Below are 21,579 nucleotides of genomic sequence, written 5' to 3'. Positions count from 1 at the left end.
TGCTCGAAAGTATGCATAACAATGTCTTCCTGGAGTTCCTTCCAGTGGTGATGATCAAATGAGATAATTGACTTAAAAGCCCTATTGAAAATGACAGACGCAGGCCGGGCGCGGTGGCTCAAGCCTGTAATCCCAGCACTTTGGGAGGCCGAGATGGGCGGATCACGAGGTCAGGAGATCAAGACCATCCTGGCTAACACGGTGAAACCCCGTCTCTACTAAAAAAAATACAAAAAACTAGCCGGGCGAGGTGACGGGCGCCTGTAGTCCCAGCTACTCGGGAGGCTGAGGCAGGAGAATGGCGTGAACCCGGGAGGCGGAGCTTGCAGTGAGCTGAGATCCAGCCACTGTACTCCAGCCAAAACGCCAGAGCAAGACTAAAAAAAAAAAAAAAAAAAAAGAAAATGACAGACGGATAAAAATGTAAGAGATGTTATAACAGTGACAAAAAAGGCTTTAATATAGTTTAATTACTTTACCTTAACTATTTTTTGGGGGGAAGAAATTGGACTATGAAAACCTTCACAAATTAAATCACCAAATAAGAAAAAAGGCCACATTAAGACCTATTTAACATTTTTTGGTAATGTAGTAAATATTTGTTAGTTACTCATCAGGCATAATCTCTATTTGATTATGCAAGAGTTTGATTTCCACTTGATTGAATGTCTGCTAAATGGAATATTTTCTTAAATTTAAATTCATCTGCCACTTTCTTATATGAATAAAGGTAATGTAAAATATTCTTATTACGTATGGTTTTCATGTCACACAAAAGACAGCACTTTCAAAGAGTAAGTTTCATTATTTTATTTTAGTTTTTCTTCCAAACAAATTATTTTAACAGATTTCACAATTTATTGTTCTCTTTATGTCCTAAAAGCCTTCAACTGATGTGAACCTTTTCAGACTGTGCATTAGTTTAGCATAAGCTTGATCATTTCAAACACTGTGATTCTATTTTAATTGCTCTTTCCTGGATAATTACATTATCACATTTGAATGGACTACATTCTCATTTGATATAAAAATATACTCACCAAGTAGAAGCCAACGTACTAAATAAAAATATACTCACCAAGTAGAAGCCAACGTACTAAATTATAAGTATATATGTAGTTATAAAAAATAAATAAAATACTCTTAAATTATATTACCTGTCAATGATTTATTTTTAATGTTTACATTAAAATATATGGGAAACATACAGGAAAGAACAATTAAAATGGCTCTTCAGAAGGAGCAATAAAAATTTAAGAATCCCAATGAGATTTACTATACCTACACTCACATCCACATGCCATGCAATATATCTGCCAAAATAGGTGACCTAATAAAATAATAATAATAGTAATCCTAATGATAGCTCCACAATGATGCTGACTTCCCCAAATAGAAGCAATAATTTCATTCTCTTTGATTCTCTTGATCGTTACCGTCTTTTTAATAAATCTCTTATGTACAATCTGTCAGGAGCATAGCCACAGCCTGAGGAGCAGTGGTATTGATTTCCGTGTAATGATTAAAACAGCTAAGTTGCTATTACTGCTGCGTGTGGTGGTAATAGTATATTCATCTCCACAGAAAAGGAGAAATGACTCCTTTGCTTCAGAGATATGCACATGAATGATGAAAAACAGGTTTTCAACTGTGTAAGAAAATGGAGAGGCTATCTCACAATGAGAGATGTACTAGTCTATTGCCTACACCTGCACTGTTAAGTGCTATCAGATATAAGAGATCCTTCATGTGCTCATTTTTTCTCTAAAAAGACTTCTGTAACATATGAGATTAGAAATACGTTATTCATGCCACAGGGAGAATGTTCATGTTTAGCAATTTAAAAGAAAGCTGCAAGAAAGAAGAAATATTTAATTTCTTGAAACCTTAGGTTAAATACCAAGCAATCAACATTAAACAATTATTTAAATGCTGTACAAACATGCTCTTTACATTCTTGCTTCTCCGATGGGTGACTTACAATCAATGTTTTATGTATAGTAAAGGTTTTTAAGAAAATGAATCTCAAATTGTTGTCACAGATAGCTCCACATTTTAAGCAGCAATTTAAATGATTATAGAAGCCAGTTCTAAAAGATTATTGTGCATAAAATAATTTATGTGGCAGGCTTGAGACTGCTGTTCTTAAAATGTCATGCTTGCAAGGTTGCCTTTGGTGCCTGGGAAGTTGGATTTTGGTAGGTTTCCCACCATTTCCTAACTGATAAGAAGGTCTCACTGTGCCTAAACTGTTTGTGCAAACAATTTGGTTTATGCTGAACACTTGTTTTCCTTCTTGGGAGTCTCGAATTTGGGTAAGTGCTATGCAGACTGCATTTACATGACCAGCCCCAGTAAAATCCTTGGGCACTGAGTAATAAGCCTCCTTGAACTGCCTCAATTCCATTCTTGATGAAATTAAGCACATTTTGTGTGACTCCATGGGGAGAGGACACTTGGAGGCTTGCTCCTGGTTTTCTTCTGACTTTGCCCACGTTTCCTTTGTTTATTTGGCTCCATATCCTTTCTCTGTAATAAATCATCATCATGAGTACAACAATATACTGAGTCCTGTGGATCATTCTAGCAAATTACTGAACCTAGGGTTTCTTGGAAATTCCCAAAACAGTTGTTTTCCTTATTTGAACAAACCAACTAGCATTCATTTCCATATATCTTCAATTATATTAAATTCTTTAACTAAGCTGGGCGTGATAGCTATGTTACCAATTATGAGGTTATTATCCTTTTTGATATTTTATTTATTTATAAAATATATTTTTAACTGTTGCTTTCAAATTTGGAAAAGTTGTAAATATTATTTTGGGGGCCAGTATGGATCAAAGCCCAATAAATAGGATCAGTTCTTTGAAATATGTGCAATGATGTATATTTAAACATTATTTTAAAAATAGTTTAAAATCATACTTATTCTATAATAAAAATTATTCTCCTACTGTTGAGAATTGCCACTATTACCTGATCTTAGATGAATTAATTTTTCTTGCAGAATTATGTATATTATTAACAGTTTTAAATCAAATTTAAACAGAAGGTGATTCTAAGACTTTGCTGCCCATGTTCCCACTTCCCTGTCACCCCTGAAAAAGTTTGTATTTTAAATACACTAGTAATGGAAAAAATAATAAATTTTTCACATGAAGAATTAAATACTGGAAAGCAGTTAACAGATAATACAAGAGCATATATATTCATTTTTTGAACATTTTAATTATAAGACAAAATTGATTTAGAAAGTTTCTAAACAAACTGCAAAAAAAAAAACATAAGGAGAGAAATGCTTTTAGATAAATAAAAGTGACTGGGATTCATGACATAGCAAATATAAAGAAAGAAATATTATAAAAATGAATTTCATGATGAAACCACAGCCACAAACAAAATAGAGGCAAGGCAAGTGAAATAAATGAATGCAGTAGATTGACTGGTAATGTTGCAAAGGAAAAGGTTAAAACTTTGCTTTAGCAATTGTTGCCATGGAGAAGTATGGCCATTGTGTTACCACATTGTCTACTTTGCAAGGAGAAAACATGTAGGTGTGTTTGTGATATCTCCAATATCTTTAATTTTAGCAAGTAATACATTCATTTATAAACGGAAGTGGAATGAGCAAACATGTCTGATTGTCAGATCAAGATAAGTACCTAGAACTTTTGTTGAGGAGTATGGACATTTCAAATGTAAGCTTGTATACAAAATTCCAGAACATTAAGGAAAGGAGATACACACACACACACATATACACACATACACCACATACACAGACACATACACATTGCAAAGGTTGCACTGAGAATTTTTGATATGTATTTTATTCTAGCTAGAAAGAATAAGTTTTGCCCAAAACCAGACTAGTGAAAAGTATTTATTCATTTATTCAGCAAATAAACTGGAAAGACATACAGAGCCTGAGAAGAGAAAAGGCACCACAGCCTAAAGCACCTGCAGAGCTAGACAATGTATGCTAGCATGGGTCAGCAAAATATACGCAGGAGTAGATTGTGAGGAAGATGGATCAGGGAGATATAGAAGTAAGAATTGGTTAAGGGAAACAATCTCAATTTGGGAGAATTATTTTGGCATCAATAAATAATTGACTGTCCTGTCAAAGACCCCAATAAATTGTCTGAACATGATTCTAGGAAGAAGCGTGGAAAAAGTGAAGACATACTAAATAAAGCACATATGATAGAATAGAAATGTAATAAAAGACAGGGGAAGGGAAGATTAAAAAGCTCAAAGAATTGGACATTCTAGAGTAAATATACTACATAAAGCAGAATCCTACCCGTTTTATGTTTTACAAGTGATCCCAAAGAATGTACTGGTGAGAAAGGAACACTCACAAGTTCAGTGGAGGCTTTGCTCTAGTATTCCAGGGCTGAATGTGTGAGATGCTGTTCTATTAGTGGAATCACTCATAGCAGTGTGAATGAGAAAATTGTGAAATAATAGAAGGCAGATAGTGGCATTTACACATTACAGTCAAAGTAGATACAATCGTTGTAATGAGAGGCAAGATCAGAGTGACAAAGAGTGAAGCTTGAGACAGAGTTGTGAAGATGAATAAGAACCCATGGCCCATAGGAACAAAATATATGATCAGCTAAAAAAAAGAGTAGTACCACTCAGTCGATAAAATGAAGTCAGGGATGGCTGATCAGGAAACTTAGGGAAATTTCCTCCAGGAAAAACATTTGGATTACTTACTCTGTTTCCAGACTGAACCAGTTTTTGGTCTCAGAAAAAAAATTGACCAAAGGAGATTCTTGGTCCATTTGAGAATTTCCCTAGTCCTTCATCAAAATGAATCTGTGGCCAATTCCTTAGATACTGACTCAGGTCACCAGGGTTAGAACTAAAGTAGTGGAAACAGGAAATAGAAGCCTCTGAAACAGCCTCTCTGAAGTTAAAATAGCAAATCAAATACAATATTGCCTCCTTGATAAAATGGTAAAAAGTAGTGCCACCATTATATATCCGTATGTAACAAACTTTCACATTGTGCACGTGTACCCTAGAACATAAAGTATAATTTAAAAAAATAAATATATAAAAAAGGAATTCAGAATAGTGGTACCTTTGGGGAGGAGAGAAGTGCACGGCTATGTTTGATGATAATTTATTCAAATATATGCTTATAACTGCACACTTTTCTACAATACATGTTTGTTATATTTCAATTAAAATGTTAATTTAAAAAATTCTTAAAGGGTGGTGGTCCTCATCATGTTTTTATGTAATTCAACAGTTTGGTCTGTAAAACTCAGCTGGATCATGGGAGATAATAGATAACTACTGCAAAATCAACTATATTGTAGGTCCAATTACATCTGACATCTGAGATTTGATATCTTTTGTATAACAGATTAACAGGGCCTCGAGTAGATAATACACAGTCAGTGATGTTGACAAATGTATTATTTTATATGCTTATCAGAATACAGAGAAGAAATACTTCACAATAACTTGCAATGGACAGCAACATACTTGTACACTTTCATCCCATAACATAACTTCTTCTCTCTTCTGTCATGACATAATTTAAGGAGACCTGAATCAGCTGCTCATCACACACAGCATCACACTAGTCTACTCAGTCGATGGCATCATAGTAATAAGAGTTAATAAGAAACAGTTCTAGACTTCGGTGTAAACAGCTCTAAGGGATCAATCAGCTCTCAGATAATTTGATACTGAAATATTACTGGTGAAAAAAGATGATGTGTGGATATTATAACAAAGCCTGATAAAAGCCTGTAGTAAATTCTTATGCATATGGTCCCTGGCATACAATGGTGTGATTAACAATTTTTGCAAATGTATGGTGGTGCAAAAGTGATACACCTTGAGTAGAAACTGTACAGTGAATGTTGAAGCTTAGGTGTAATGAGTGCATCTTTGACTTAGAATGTTTTCAAGTTATGATGGGCTTACCAGGACATAATTCCATTGTAAATCAAGAAGCATCTGTAGTTTCATGTTGCCTTGGCTTCCATTTTGAATATAGGCTTAAAATGGAAGCCTATTTTCCATTTTAAGGAAATAAGCTCTATTTTAAGCTCATGCCAGAAGCAGAGCTTAGTTGGTCTTGACACAGTTCTCAGTTCTCTGCCTCCTTCCACTTCCTCAGTGTGGTTGATTCTGATACCTACCTTATATAGTCACCTCCTGGTGACATCTCGCTTTGGGTCAGCTAGATGCAAATGGCGTCACTCACTCTACTGATCCCTGTACCCATCAAGGACTGCGCAGATGCCTCAGCCCCAGAGCACTTTCATAGAACTCCTACCTGCTTGTTCTAGACTCACCAATTAGAACTCACCATGGGAAGCCTCCTTGTATATCACCTTGGACCCCTGTAAAGGTTTTACCACACAAGTTCTCTCTCTCACTCCCCACCTGGTGGTTGAGCATGCATATCCAGGATGGCTGCCCTCTTCCTGTTGGCCTTGTGGGGAATGCTGCCTTCTCTCTGGGATCTGTAAGTTAAAAATTGCTTCTGTTATTTCATTTTTTTTTCTTTCTGTCTCCTCTGCCAGTCACCTGGATAACACCCAAATGTATCTTTACTCCTGGTCAGAGCTCTCCTAGAGAATGGCTGTCTTGGTAGGAATATATTGGATCTCTGTCAGACAAGAGCCACAGAGATATCTTCCAGTATAAATGAGTTTCCTGTGAGAGGGACACTTGGTTACTGGTGGTACACGTTGGAATTAGGCCATCTGCCAGCCAGATTCTGGAGCTTGGGTATGTACTGGAGTATGTAACATAATGGAGTATTATAAACCTTTAAAAAAAAAAAAACCCACACACAAGTATTGGGCAACAATTTCCAAAACCTCTCTGTATTGAATTTTTTTGAATAAATTATTACATGAATATATATATATATATTTTTCATTTTATTTATTATATGAGAGTACATATATATATACTCATTTTATTTGTGTGTGTATATATATACTCATTTTATGTGTGTGTGTGTGTGTGTGTGTGTGTATATATATATATGTACTCATTGTATTTGTTTCTAATGTTAGTTTCTGATGAGCCTCTTCTATGAGGGCCAGACTCCGGTTCACCGCCTATGTGCACCAGGTTATTTATTTCTTTTGTCAGTGTTCTTATTAGTGACCACAGAAAATCCTCCATTGATTGAAGCCTACTTTATTGAAATGTATTTATCTAATGCATTGCTAATGAAAATTGCTTCCTCAAATACATTCTGAAAATTACTGTTATTGCTTCTCCTTACTGATTAACCAGAAATGGCTTTCTCCCTTACTCGCATAATTCGGCAGTTTCTACTTTGTGTCCATGAAGTTTCTCTGCCTCTGATTCCTTCCCTGAATCTTTAGTTCTTCTACTGGATACTGCTGGAAACACAGACACAGGCACACACCTTTCTGATATGAAGAGGGCTTCATTCTGTACCAGATTTTTCTGAAGGAACAAATCCACAATTGGGACATTAAAAATAAGTCTCTGCAAAAATATTAACTATTTTTGTCTGGCTCTGGATCAGCTCTGCAGTTTTATATTTTACCCATCGCAAACCTATATTTTCACATAAAGTACTATGCATATAGTTACAGTTATGTCACTTCTCATGAAATGTATACACTTTGACTGGAGTAATTCTGAGAAATCACATATAATGTAAATATAGTTGTTATTTACAATGTAAGGATCTGTTATGTATGTACTAACATATGGCAGTAGTCATAGATCAGTATTTTCAATAAATTAACTAAAATGTTATAGGCTCAAAAGCATAAAATTAATTAATTAAAATGTAAACTGAACAATTATTATTTTAAACAATTATTTTAAATATTTATATTTGGCAAAATCTCATGTGTTATTATAATTAGCCTTTGGAACACATTGCACAATGGAATCACATGTATTTTAATGTCAAATTTAAAAAAATGCTTTCATAAAACGTTTTTGAAGAAAATTCTATTTATTTTTGTCTGACCTTAATTCAAGTAAATGTTTAAGGATTTGCTTTCTTTTTCTTTTCTTTTCTTTTTTTTTAACTCTGGTTAACTTCCATTACTTTAGTTTAAAATCTCCTTTTATTCTGAGGAATGTTGAAATATCCAAATATTACAGAATCTACTACATTTCTGAGATTTTGTTTAATCCTCCTGGAAAGGGGTACACGTTAATCACCGCTTCACCACTTGCAAATGCATTGCATTTTTAAACTGCTGCTGAGCTATTTGTTAGAGTACAGAAAGAAATATCTGATAGCTTTCTTGACTAGAAACAGAGATATAAACACATTTTTTTGACAATGTAAAAAAGCCTCAGGAGCATTTTCTTTCCTCAAATGTTCCTTATACTTACGATTTGCAGCTCTAAACATTAAAAAAGACAAGCCATGATCCTTCTTGCTTCCACGTACTTAGAAAAAAGATGTGTTAAATGCTAACAACTGTGTGTGTCAAAAAGTGATGTTAGTTATCTTTTTAGCTTAACTAAGAGCTCAGAATGTCCCAGGATTTGCTGAGATTTGGAGTCATGTATCAGGCCAACATTGTATTGTGGGCTGCGTACTAACGTGGACACACAAGTATGCATTCACAAACATGTAGAGAAAATGCTAGGCATTAGTGAATGTTCTGGCAAGAGATAAGGGAAGCTACAGTGAAAAACAGAGGTGCATTTTTTTCTTTATCAAATCAGCCTATATGTTCACAGTTAGAAAATTCTATAGCTTTTAATAACTTGCTTCTTTGTTGATTCTTTCTCTTGTCTGTTTTTGTTACTTAGGATACAACTAAGTGTATGTGCTCAAATAGTTAGCATGTAGAGGCAGATATTTAGAATATGAAGCTTTTTGCTACCTCTTTACTTACTGTTCTGTCTCACAAAACATTTATTTTATTATGTATCTTAATTCTCACAACACTTTCCTAAATGCTATTCGTGTGTGTGTGTTTATGTGTGTGTGTTATGGTTTGACTTTTCTTACTTTCAAACATAGCTAGTAGTATTCTCATGGGACAACAGAAAGGTCCAATAAACTTCAAATTTTCAACTCCTTTTAATTATTGGCTGTAATTTTGGGAGGTTGAAGAATACACTTAAAACAAAATTATTTGCTGTTTAATTATATAAAGTTGTTGTATAGACATTATTCTCTCACCAAAATAATTATTTCAAGAATTTTGAGCACGGATGGACTTAATCTCTTTGTCAATTTCATTCATTATGCAATATTCATAGCAAATAAAGACTTAAAGTTACATATTTACATATTTAATATAGCCCTTGTTGCATAACCATGAGAGAGAAATCAAATTAAACATGATGAATGCATTACTATAAGTTCTTATCTTTCATTGATGGTGAAGAAGCTATTACGCAGAGTCTTAGTTAAATATCAATGCCAGAACTTTATGTAAGTGCAAACATTTTTAAAGGAGTTTTACTCTCTATCTGATGTTACTTTCCAGTAAAATATAAATTTTTAAGATTTATCTTATTTTATTTATTTATTTATTTTATTAACTGTTGCTGGAATATAAATTTTCAGTACTTATTCTCATCTTCAAAATAAGTATTTCCATCACTGGTTTTCTCTAGTAGTTTACAACTCAAAGAATTTAGTTATATTAATTAGCTATAAATAAGCAAGAAATATGCTTGTATAAAAGCAGTTTAATTAATTTGTTATTTGTGTTAGGGGAAAAAAACTTATTTTTCCACAGGCATGAAGATTTTTAAAAAATTGTTCCTTTCCCAAAGTAAATTTTCCACAAATATTTGTTTAGTAATAAATGAATGTAATATTTAAATGAGTATATAATCTTTATGAGGGTTTTCATACCTCATGCTTCATATTAAGCTTTGATTTTGAATATAGTTCTAATGTTTTTATTTTCATACTTTTTATCATGATTTGATAAACTTTTAACTTTAATTCTTTACATGTTGAAGAGTCTAAAAACAACAACTGACATTTATTAAGCATTTACTGTGTCCCTGACATAGTAATTATTAATGCATTGATGCACTTAATCATTTCAAATCTTAATGTCAATGTCATTATTAGCCAGTTATACTAATAGAAGAGTTTCAAGAACGATATAGTCATGATAGGTCAACTTAAATTTATCATAAAATAAAGAGGTTTGAGTACCCCCACCCCAATCCCTAAAACAACAGGATTAGACATTATTTCTAAATTATCTACCATCATAATATTGGCAGGTAAACATCTGTGGGGAGATGTAACTTACCAATTTTAAAACCCAATGTATAAATTTTTGAAACTGAAATAGGTTACTCATCAAAGAATCATTCTACATTCCTCAATGGCCTAGCCAGTCAAAGAGCTGCATTTTTAAAAATGACATATAAATACATGACTTTGTTGGCCAATTAAAAATTAATACTTATCTCTTGAGAAATATGGCAATTGGTTATGATTATCAAAACAATAAGTCAGTGTGTAAGAAAGATGTCTTGTTCTATAAAACAATCTCAGGCCAACTACAAAAAAGTGAATAAATGTCCAGCTAATTCACCTTTAACCCTACCGTATATTGTGTTCCTGTGCATCACTCAGAGCCTAATGCCACCCAGGCTGAGTTTCTGTTCATTAGCATCACTTCAGGATGTTCTTTCCATCATACCATTAAGACGCACCTGACCTCAGTGATATTAGTGATATTAACATTCTTATAGTGATCTTTCCTTTTTTTTAAAGATGTTTTAACCACAAGTAGCAAGTCTAATGGTGGAAATGTTGACTCTAAGATCGGGCACTTAATAAAACATTTAGAGTATCTGACACTCTTTATGTTATATCATGTAAGTAACATCACTTCAAATTCCATTCACTTGTTTATGGGATCCTTCCGTTAGATTTCTGTTTGTGACCTGGAGCAGAGCAACATCGTGTTGTTCTAGATAAGTTCTTAGATTTCCTGGACTCCTCATTTAACTCTAATCAAACAGAATTTTTTGAAAGTGTGGAATTGGATTGAAAGTATTTAAACTTGAAATAGCAAAAAAAAAAGCCAATATGTTGTTCCAATAAAGAAAACTGTAAAGTCTTCATGACATTCTATTGGCAACAAATTAGTTTTCTCCAATGCCAGTAGCTTTCACTGTGTAATTATAAGGCTGTCTGTAATTTGTTATACGATGGGGATGCCACTCTCTCTGTATAGAATTAAGCAAAAGATTATCAGCAAATGAAGGAAACACAGAAGATATTTTCTCCCTCTACAGAAAAGAACATGAAAGAATCAAATAGTTTTATTTTTTTTTTGTGGTTTACTTGTTATCAAAGTTTAAAGTTATTTGTTATTTACTATTTTTATTATAAATCATAAAAAATATAAATATGATTTTACTACCTGAAACTTGTCATATTGCTTTTAATCAATAAATATTTTGAAGATTATAATAATTATAACAGGAATTTTTTAACAGTATACTTAAAAAAAACACTACTCCTGTGTTCCAAAATTTTCAATCAAAATAAGAAGCCGAATTTACCCCCTAACGTTACCTTAATATGATTTCCAAAATGCAAATCTAACTCCAATTGAGAAAACCAGCTGTGAAAGTATGTTGTGTTGACAGACACTGTGATTTTAGTAATGTAATTTAGTGCTGTTCAGCTTTAGTGACCTTTTAAAGACTAAAATAAAAACATTACTCTCTGTGGTCTGAATCATTAAAGCTGCTTCAGCTTTCATACTTTACAATACAAACACTTCAAAACAAAGAAAGCCAGTAGGAATATGAGGTGAAATAAATTTTTAATAATTATAGGACAGAGTGCCATCACCCATACTGTAATAATTTGTCAAGATGAAGAAATAGTCAAGTCATTCATTTTCCTATGTCACCCACTCTCTAGATATTGCATAAAAGTTTATTTTATTTATATTTTTAAAGTTTAATTATTAGAGCCTATACTAAAGTTGTCCATACATTGTTCTTAAAGAGGCTTTAGAGAAGAGAGGTTAAGACTTGGGATATTGAGTCAGACTATTTTGGTTCAGTTTCTGGCTATATCACCTATTAAAATGATTATTCTTTGCCAGATAAGAGGTGAGGCAATTACTGTTATCTCAGTTTCTCTATCCGTAATATGGGATTGTTATAGACCATACAATTGTTCAGAAAAGTAAAATATTTGTAAATTTCTTTGAATATTACAGACAGAAAATAAGTCCTCAATATGTAGTATTGATTCATTTATATTTTTATCATCAACCATGAAATGAAATTGTAAACACATAGTTTATGCACTCACTAAGTTACCCCTGATTATCTAGTATGAATAATCTCAAGCAATTAGGGATGACTTAGCTAGATAAATGAATTTTCTTCACCTGATCATGTAGTTGATTAGAAAATAAAGATTTTTAATATTACACAGCTATATTGATGCTTGTATGTTTGTATCCTTTGGTAAGGACCTCAAATGTGAGAATAAGTATCAGATAAAAAAGATTGAAAAATAAATTTTAAAAATCATTATTAATGAGTGGTTCTTGCAACATTTTCTGTCACCAAATTCATTCCATGTCTCTTCTTGTCATAAACACCTAAAATTTTTCCTCTCCTGTGACTCACACTGTTAGTTCAGTGCCAGATAAAAATTCACAGTTTTGCTTCATCACTAGAAAAAACATTGAGATGAAAAAACAACAGTGTCTCATGAGATGACTGCCTTTTACAATATGCCAAGAAGATTAAGGCTTCCATGTTTATGATAAATTAGTATATTTTTGGGTTATATTTTTAGAAAATGTGTTGTGAATGATCCAATTAAAAATGCTTAAATTCAACATACATTTGAATAGTTTCTTAGACTCAAAGCCTTTACTATTGATTAAAAACAAATGTGAACAGAACACTACTTATTAATTTAAAAAATGCCTTTTGGATTAAACTAACCTTTTCGACAAGTGGGAAATACTGTGAATATTTTTAAAAAGTAATCTTTTTCACTTATATTAGATGAATGATCTTGAATTAAGTGCAATTTTCTGTTAAAATGAAGACAGATATATCCATGCTTTCCATGATAGCATTTTAAGGTTTATAAGTGTATAATGCTGATACTTACTGAGGTCCTCCCTCTGATTTAAAGGTTCAATTTTTAAGATTATGTATTACTGGGCATTTGTTCTTTAAATAAAAAAAAAAAATGCAAAGTTGCTGCCAACATGGCTGAATAGGAACAGCTCAAGTCTATAGCTCCCAGTGTGAGTGATGCAGAAGATGGGTGATTTCTGCATTTCCAACTGAGCTGCTGGGTTCATTTCACTGGGGCTTGTTGGATAGTGGGTGCAGGACAGTGGGTACAACCCATGGAGTATGAGCTGAAGCAGGGTGAGGCATTGCCTCACCCGGGAAGTACAAGGGGTCGGGGAATTCCCTTTCCTAGTCAAGGGAAGCCATGACAGACTGCATCTGGAAAATTGGGTCACTCCCACCCTAACACTGCGCTTTTCCAAAGGTCTTAGCAAATGACACACCAGGAGATTATATTCTGTACCTGGCTCGCAGGGCATAGCTGAACAAAAGGCAGCAGAAACTTCTGCAGACTTAAATGTCCTTGTCTGACAGCTTTGAAGAGAGTAGTGGTCCTCCCAGCACGAAGTTTGAGATCTGAAAATGGACAGAGTGCCTCCTCAAGTGGGTCCCTGACCCCCGAGTAGCCTAACTGGGAGGCACCTCCCTGTAGGGGCCGAATGACATCTCATGCAGCCGGGTGCCACTCTGAGACAAAGCTTCCAGAGGAACAATCTGACAGAAACACTTGCCTTTCTGTAATATTTGCTGTTCTGCAGCCTCCGCTGGTGATACCCAGGCAAACAGGATCTTGTGTGCACCTCCAGCAAACTTCAACAGACCTGCAGCTGAGAGTCCTGACTGTTAGAAAGAAAACTAACAAACAGAAAGGACATCCATACCAAAACGTCACCATCCTCAACACCTTTTACCCTGTTGGTGGGACTGTAAACTAGTTCAACCATTGTGGAAGACAATGTGGCAATTCCTCAAGGATCTAGAACTAGAAATACCATTTGACCCAGCTGTCCCATTACTGGATATATACCCAAAGGATTATAAATCATGCTACTATAAAGACACATGCACATGTATGCTTATTGTGGCACTATTCACAATAGCAAAGACTTGGAACCAACCCAAATGTCCATCAATGATAGACTGGATTAAGAAAATGTGGCACATATACACCATGGAATACAATGCAGCCATACAAAAGGTTGAGTACATGTCCTTTGTAGGGACATGGATGAAGCTAGAAACCATCATTCTGAGCAAACTATCGCAAGGACAGGTAATCAAACACTGCATGTTCTCACTCATAGGTGGGAACTGAACAATGAGAACACTTGGACACAAGAAGGGGAACATCACACACATGGGGTGGGGGAATTGGGGAGGGATAGCATTCGGAGATATAGCTACTGTAAATGATGAGTTAATGAGTGCAGCAAACCAACATGACACATGTATAAATATGTAACAAACCTGCACAAGCTGCGCATGTACCATAGAACTTAAAGTATAATAAAAAAATCTAAAAAATGCTATATTCAAAAGCTTTATGAGACTTCTACTTCTGGAAAGATAGAACTGATGTATATTTCTCTGTTCCTTTTACTAAATACAGCTAAAACTATGTGCGTTATATGTAAAACAAATTTAATAAGACTTTGAAAGCTGTAGAAAAGAATGCAAATATTTGGAGACCTTGGGACCTAAAGAACAACTCAGTGGTAAAGTTTCTGAGTTTTCTTTTTGCCCTATATATCCCAACTGAAGTAAAGATTGGAGAAGCCGGCCATCTGAAAATACCAATGAGCACACAAAAACAAGGCTCTAAGAAAACTTTACTCTCTTCAGCCCAAGGACCAGGAATGGGCCTGCCTAGCAAGTCAGAAAACTTTCCAATAATTATTATTTCTTTCCATCCAAATACCACAGATAAAGCTGTGGCTCTTCACACTTCCACCCTTCCTGGCAAATGATGAGTGAAAATCCTGGAGCCTTCTACTCTCAAGGCTTCTAAGAGGCCATTTCTGTAATGTCAATGAATGCCAAATTTGTAGTAGAATTTTCATCCTATTTTGTTACTCTGTACAAAGACCTCCTTCACTTTATGTCATTGGAGACCAGGTGGGTACATGGCATTCCCATCTTCACCAATGATAACAAAATGCACCTTCTACTCGTTAGTGGGATGGTGTCAGATTGGCTAGTGGAGATTCAGTATCTTCAACACTATTCACTCACCCCTATATGGTGTCACTGGAGGCCACATGGAAGCAGGAAAAAGGAGCACTTCTCACTCACAGCAAGAATAATATCAGTGGAAGCCTAACAGGGCAAATGTGAATTACCAATGCCACCCAGCATTAAGAAGAAGCCCCTCTAGGTTAATGGAGGTCAATTAGAGGCCAAGTGCAGAACCTGGATCAATGGAGGCCAAATGGAAAACCTGGACTTGTACTCTCACCTGAGAAAAAGGAAAGAACAACCTCCTTCTAAAAGTAGAGTAGTGTTATGAAAGATATTTTAAAACACAAGATAGAAATAATATCTAGAGCATCATAAAATAATTCACACAAAAATTCAGGTTACACTCTAAAATCACTAGCTATATCAAGAAAAAGACCTCACCTTGAATGGGGAAGACAATCAATAACTCCCAACACTAAGGTGACACATATATTAGAATTATCTGACAATGATTTTAAAGCAGCCATTATAAAAATGCTTCAGTGAGCAATTACAAATGTGCTTGCAACAAAGGGAAAGAAGATAAATCACATCAAAGAAGCAGAGAGTATCAGCAGAGAAAAAATATGTTAAAAGGAGCCAAATAGAAATTTTAGAAGTGAAAAATATAATTACTGAAAGAAGAAAAAGAAGAAAATCTTCAGTGGATGGGCTCAACACAAATGTAAAGAGCAAAGGCAAAAATTAACAAATGTGAAGATATAATAAGATTATATACACAACAGAGAAAAATTAGAAAAATGAGAAGAAACTCAATCACTGTGTTACTAGAAAAAAAAACACTCTATCTATGTGTCAACATAGTTCATGGAGTTTACTATCAAGTAAAAGGTAATTACTTACGACTCTTTTTGGAGATTTGACAGAGAAACATAAAAGCACAGACTCAAGAAGCTGAATGAATTCCAAGCCGAATAATCTCAAATACAGTCATGCGTAAAGATGCTTTGGTCAACAGTGAACCACGTATGCAACCATGACCTCATAAAATTAAAAAATCAATTTTTACTCTACCTTTTCTATGTTTACATACACAAATACTTAAACCATTGTGTTACAGTTGCCTACAGCATTTAGTACAATAACATGTTGTACAAGTTTGTAGCTGAGGAGCAATGGACTATACCATGTAGTCCAGATATGTGGTAGGCTGTACCATCCAGGCTTGTGTTAGTGCACTCCATGAATTGATACAATGATGAAATCACCAAATGACACATTTCTCAGAATACGCCTCCATTGGTAAGCAAAGTAGGACTATAAACCCAAATCAAAAGACATCAGAGACAAACTTCTGGAAACTAATGACAAAAAAAAATCCTGAAATTAGTGAGAGAAATTATAGCTTTCATGTAGGGGAAAAAACAATTTAAGTAACAGTGAAATTTTTATGGGAGACATTTGGGGACAGAATAAAGTAAATAAAGTAGCATGTGTTTCAAATGCTCAAAGAAAATGTATCAAAATGAATGGATCCAGGAAATCCGTAGTAAATTAAGCATGCACTTGCATAATGGCCCAGTAATCGCACTCTTAGGCCTTTAGGCCAGAGAAGTATGACCCTTGTCCACACAGAGACCTTTACACAATTGTTTTATTGCTCATAGAAACTTTACATATTATAGACTAAAACTGGAAACCAAAATTTCTCTTAATTTTGGTTTCCAAAATTAATGGTTAAATTAATTTTGTTAATTAATGGTTAAACTGTGGTGCATTTATACCATGGAATGCTACTCAGCAATAAAAAGTAATGAGATACTGACACATAAAAATTTGGATGGATCTCAAGGCTATTATGTTGAGTAAAAAAGTCAATCTAAAAAAATCACAGATAATATTATTCCACTTTTATAACATTCTTAACATGACAAAATTATAGGAATAGAAAATAGATTAATGGTTGCAAAGGACAGGGAAGCTGAGGACTTTTGAGTTTTATGTAGTGATTCCTTTATCGAAACTGAAAGTTAAATATTTTATAAATATACTTTATGTATCTTTTTCCATTTTATCATAGAAACGTACTTTGAAAACAGGTAAAAGTGCTGATTACTCTGGTGAATTGATGCAGAACTATAGGACATTTTTAAGAATGAGATTTTGAAGAATGCTTTAACCAAAAGGCACTTAGTACTTGAGTCCACATTAGCCTTAGTTAATTATATTAAATACATTTAATGAATAATATTAATAGTATTGAACAATTAAACCAATTGTGCATATTATAGGTTTTTCTAACAAATTTGTGGAGACCCAGTATGTTAAAAATAGGATTAACCTTCACTTATTTTATTTTATTTTATTTTATTTTATTTTATTTATTTATTTTGAGACAGAGTTTCGCTCTGTCACCCAGGCTGGAGTGCAGTGGTGAGATCTCGGTTCACGGCAACCTCCTTCTCCTGGGTTCAAGCTATTCTCCTGCCTCAGCCTCCTGAGTAGCTGGGATTATAGGCACCTGCCCCTGCGCCAGGCTAATTTTTGTCTTTTCAGTAGAGACAGGGTTTCACCATCTCAGCCAGGCTTGAACTCCTGACATCGTGATCCACCCGCCTCGGCCTCCCAAAGTGCTGGGATTACAGGCATGAGTCATTGCTCCCGGCAACCTTCAGTTAGTTTATTAATTCCATCTTTCTGTCACTGTGCATTGCTTTAGGCACTAAGGGCAGAGAGGTGACTAGAACATAAATTATTTTCCTTTCAGTCATATCACACAGGAAGAGTAGAACAGAAAATCAGAAAACGTATAATCAATTGGATGAACAGTAGAAAGTGAAAAAGATTGCTTTCAAAATACCAAGTAAAAACATCTCGCTTTTTGGATCACTCACTTCCTTTGGCCTCTGTGAAATTATTCACGCCTTGTTTCCACTGAACTCTTTTAGACTCCTTTTCAGAATATCTATGACACTTTACTTCACAGCATTCAGTCCAAGTTTCTCTTCTTTTCTTCTTCCATAAAATCCTCCCTGGAAATCAACCACAGGCTTTGATCATAAGCTATATGTTGGTAAGTTTCAAATATATGTTAAAATTATGGAGTGGTTAACTTCAACAGCTTCAATTTCTGCTTTTATTACCTGGAAGCATTGCAAACTTAATACAATTAAATCACATTCCTAATTTTCACCTCCTCTCTCCCACAGCCCCAATATGCTCCTTTTCTTTAGTGTTTCCCCTTCTGTGAATAACATCACAATCCACCTGAGTGTCTATGTCAGCAACCCTGAAACCATCCTCCTCCCTCTTTCCTCCACCTCTGAAGCCCAGTCATGTCAAATAAAATACTATGTACTATTAAATACTATGTACTATAAAATACTATGTACCTCTTCCATTAAGTGATTACTGTCTCCACTGTCTACCACTATGCTAGCTAAGACTAGTCATTTCTCACTAGGAATTTTGAGAAAATCTTCTAATTTGTCTCAACTACTTTCTTCTAATCTATTATTCACACCACATCCAGATGTTCATAACGGCTATGTAAGAAAGTCACTGTTCTTTTATACCTTGGTTCAATGGTTTCCCAAAGTCTGATGGTAATGTCCACATTTTTAAAGGTGGCTTAGAGTTCTGCAAGATTTGGCTGTCTTTCTCTCCTCTGTTACTTCTTTCATTTCTGCATTTTATGGCTAGACTATAAAATCTAAAATGAGGAAATGAAAAAAGTAACAGAAGAGAGGAAGGTAGAGTCTAGCAATGTAGCCATACTGTATTTTTTAAAATTTCATAAGTAGAGCATATTCTCCCTAGCTTCTATATAAGTAATTCGGCCTCTACTTGCAATACCTCCTTTATATTCTCAACCTTCATTTCTTTATTCTAACCCCCTACCTTTAGTTATATGCTCCGCAATTGTGTCCAGTATTTTTCCCATACGGTTTTATCCTTTTCTTTATTTTAGAAACAGGTTCTCACTCTGTAATCCAGGCTAGAGTTCAGTGATATGTAATAGTTACTGCAGCCTGAGACTTCTGGGCTCAGGCAATCCTCCCGCCTTAGCCTATAGAGCAGTTGGGAGTACTGGCGTATGCCACAACACACAGCTAATTATTTAAATTTTTTGAAGAGAGAAAATTTTAGACCAAAATTTTAGCTATGTTGCCCAGGCTAGATGTGATCCACTGCACCCAGCCCTAGTTTTATCTTATACTATATTGATTTAAGAATATTGACCCATGCTTTGGATAGAGGCTGATGATAGTGATAATATTAATGCTGATAGTATAATCATCTGATAATTTTTTCTGTGAGACATTCAAATCCGTTATTTCACTGGAAATCAACCGCAGACTTTGATCATAAGCTATATGTTGGTAAGTCTCAAATATATGTTATAACTATGGAGTGGTTATTGTATGTTATTTTATTGTGGCGAGAATGCTTAACATGAGATCGACCCTTTTAATAGAAATGTAAATGTGTGATATGGTACTGTTCTCTGTAAGTGCAATGTTGTACAGCAAATCTCTGAAATTTTTCATTATGCAAAATAGAATTTTATACCCATTGATTAGCAACTTCTCCTTTCCCTGCAGCAGCCCCAGACAGCCACCCTTCTTTGTTGTTGTTTTGTTTTCATTAAGTTGGTGCTAATGTAATTGCAGTTTTTGCCATTACTTTTAACTACAAAAACCGCAATGACTTTTGCACCAACCAAATAAGACTGATTATTTCAGGTACCTGATATTAGGAGAATTATGCAGTATTGTCCTTCTGTGACTGGCTTATTCAAATTAGTACAGTGTACTCATTTATTCATGCTGTTGCATGTTCAATTTTATCTTCATTAAAAATATATGTGGAGAAAATTTAAAGTTTCACATAATTCCAGCAGGTCTTCTGATTTTTCACATGTTTCCTCATTCCCGGGGCAGCAACTTTGAACTCCCTAGCTTCTCCTAAGTACTTACCTTTGTTTTAAACAGTCATATGCTTGTATTTATATCACTACCTCTTGATTTTCAGTATTTAGCTTTAGCTATGAAATTAACACTAGGATATGAAAATGTACCACTGTATTATTATTATTATTATTATTATTATTATTATTACTATCTGAGATGGAGTTTTGCTCTTGTTGCCCAGGCTGGAGTACAATGACTCAATCTTGGCTCACCACAACCTCCATCTCCCAGGTTCAAGTGATTCTCCTATCTGAGCCTCCCAAGTAGCTGAGATCAGAGGCATGTGCCACCACACCCGGCTAATTTTATATTTTTAGTAGAGATGGGGTTTCACCATGTTGTCCAGGCTTTAGTAGAGATGGGGTTTTACCATGTTGTCCAATCTCCTGACCTTATGTGATCCACCCACCTTGGCCTCCCTAAATGCTGGAATTACAGGTGTGAGCCAACGCTCCCAGTCAGTACCACTGTATTCTATCATCCTTTCAAAACAATCATATTTTCCATCCTATCAAATTCCTGACTCTATTGAATTGTCATTTAAAAGATTAATGTCAGATAGTTATATTTTTAGGACTTTCTAAATGCTATTTATAGGTGATTTATGTAGATTATTTTCACTGGAAATAAAACTACTTATTTTTTCTCACCTTTCTGTAAAATCATTACTACTCTGATTGAAAACTTGGCATGAATTGTCTAAATTTCCCCATATGCTCCGGTCATTAAGATATTCAAGGAATTCTACATTTTGTATTCAGTGACTCATTTAAATCTGTATATTCTGAGTTTTAATTCTGGGAAATTTTCTTGAATTATTTTATAGTTTATAGCACTCAGTTTCTGGTTTTGATTTTGCAAGGAATATTATTCAGGTATATCTTCTGGCTTAGACTTCTAATTTTATTTCCTTTAACTTGTGGGTTTTGTTTGTGCTATTTCATAGGACATTTCCTCAACTATTAAGCTTTATAGTTTTTGTTGTTGTCTTATTTTCTTTTTCCTATGATTGTTTTTTAAAAAAACTTTTTTAGAGCAGTTTTAGGTTCAAAGTAAAATTGGAGGATGCTACAGAGATTTCCCATATACTTCTTCCTTCTACACTTGCACAGCACCCCCTGCCATTATGAACATCCCCCACCAATGCTGTACTTGTTACAATTGATGAACCTATAATTGGCACATCCTTACCACCCAAACTCTATAATTTACATTAGTGTTCACTCTTCTTGCATATTCTATGGGTTTGGACAATACAAAATGATATGTATAGAAAATTATGGTATCATGCAGAGAATTTCCACTGCCCTAAAAATTCTGCATATTCTAT

At 34.5% G+C, this 21,579-nt stretch overlaps 1 long non-coding RNA gene across 1 annotated transcript; it reads right to left on the bottom strand.

Moving 5' to 3' along the window:
- Positions 1-406: 406 nt before the first annotated feature.
- LOC103876405 lies at positions 407-20,361 on the bottom strand. Its single transcript, XR_002516212.2, has 3 exons — positions 18,171-20,361; positions 7,310-7,467; positions 407-6,503 (listed from the first exon to the last, which is right to left on the bottom strand). It is a non-coding gene; the product is annotated as an uncharacterized LOC103876405 (long non-coding RNA).
- Between the last annotated feature and the right edge of the window lie 1,218 nt (positions 20,362-21,579).

Source organism: Papio anubis, chromosome 10, assembly GCF_008728515.1.
Source record: "Papio anubis isolate 15944 chromosome 10, Panubis1.0, whole genome shotgun sequence".
NCBI classification, from domain to species: Eukaryota; Metazoa; Chordata; class Mammalia; order Primates; family Cercopithecidae; genus Papio; species Papio anubis.
This window is presented reverse-complemented; position numbering and strand designations above follow the sequence as displayed.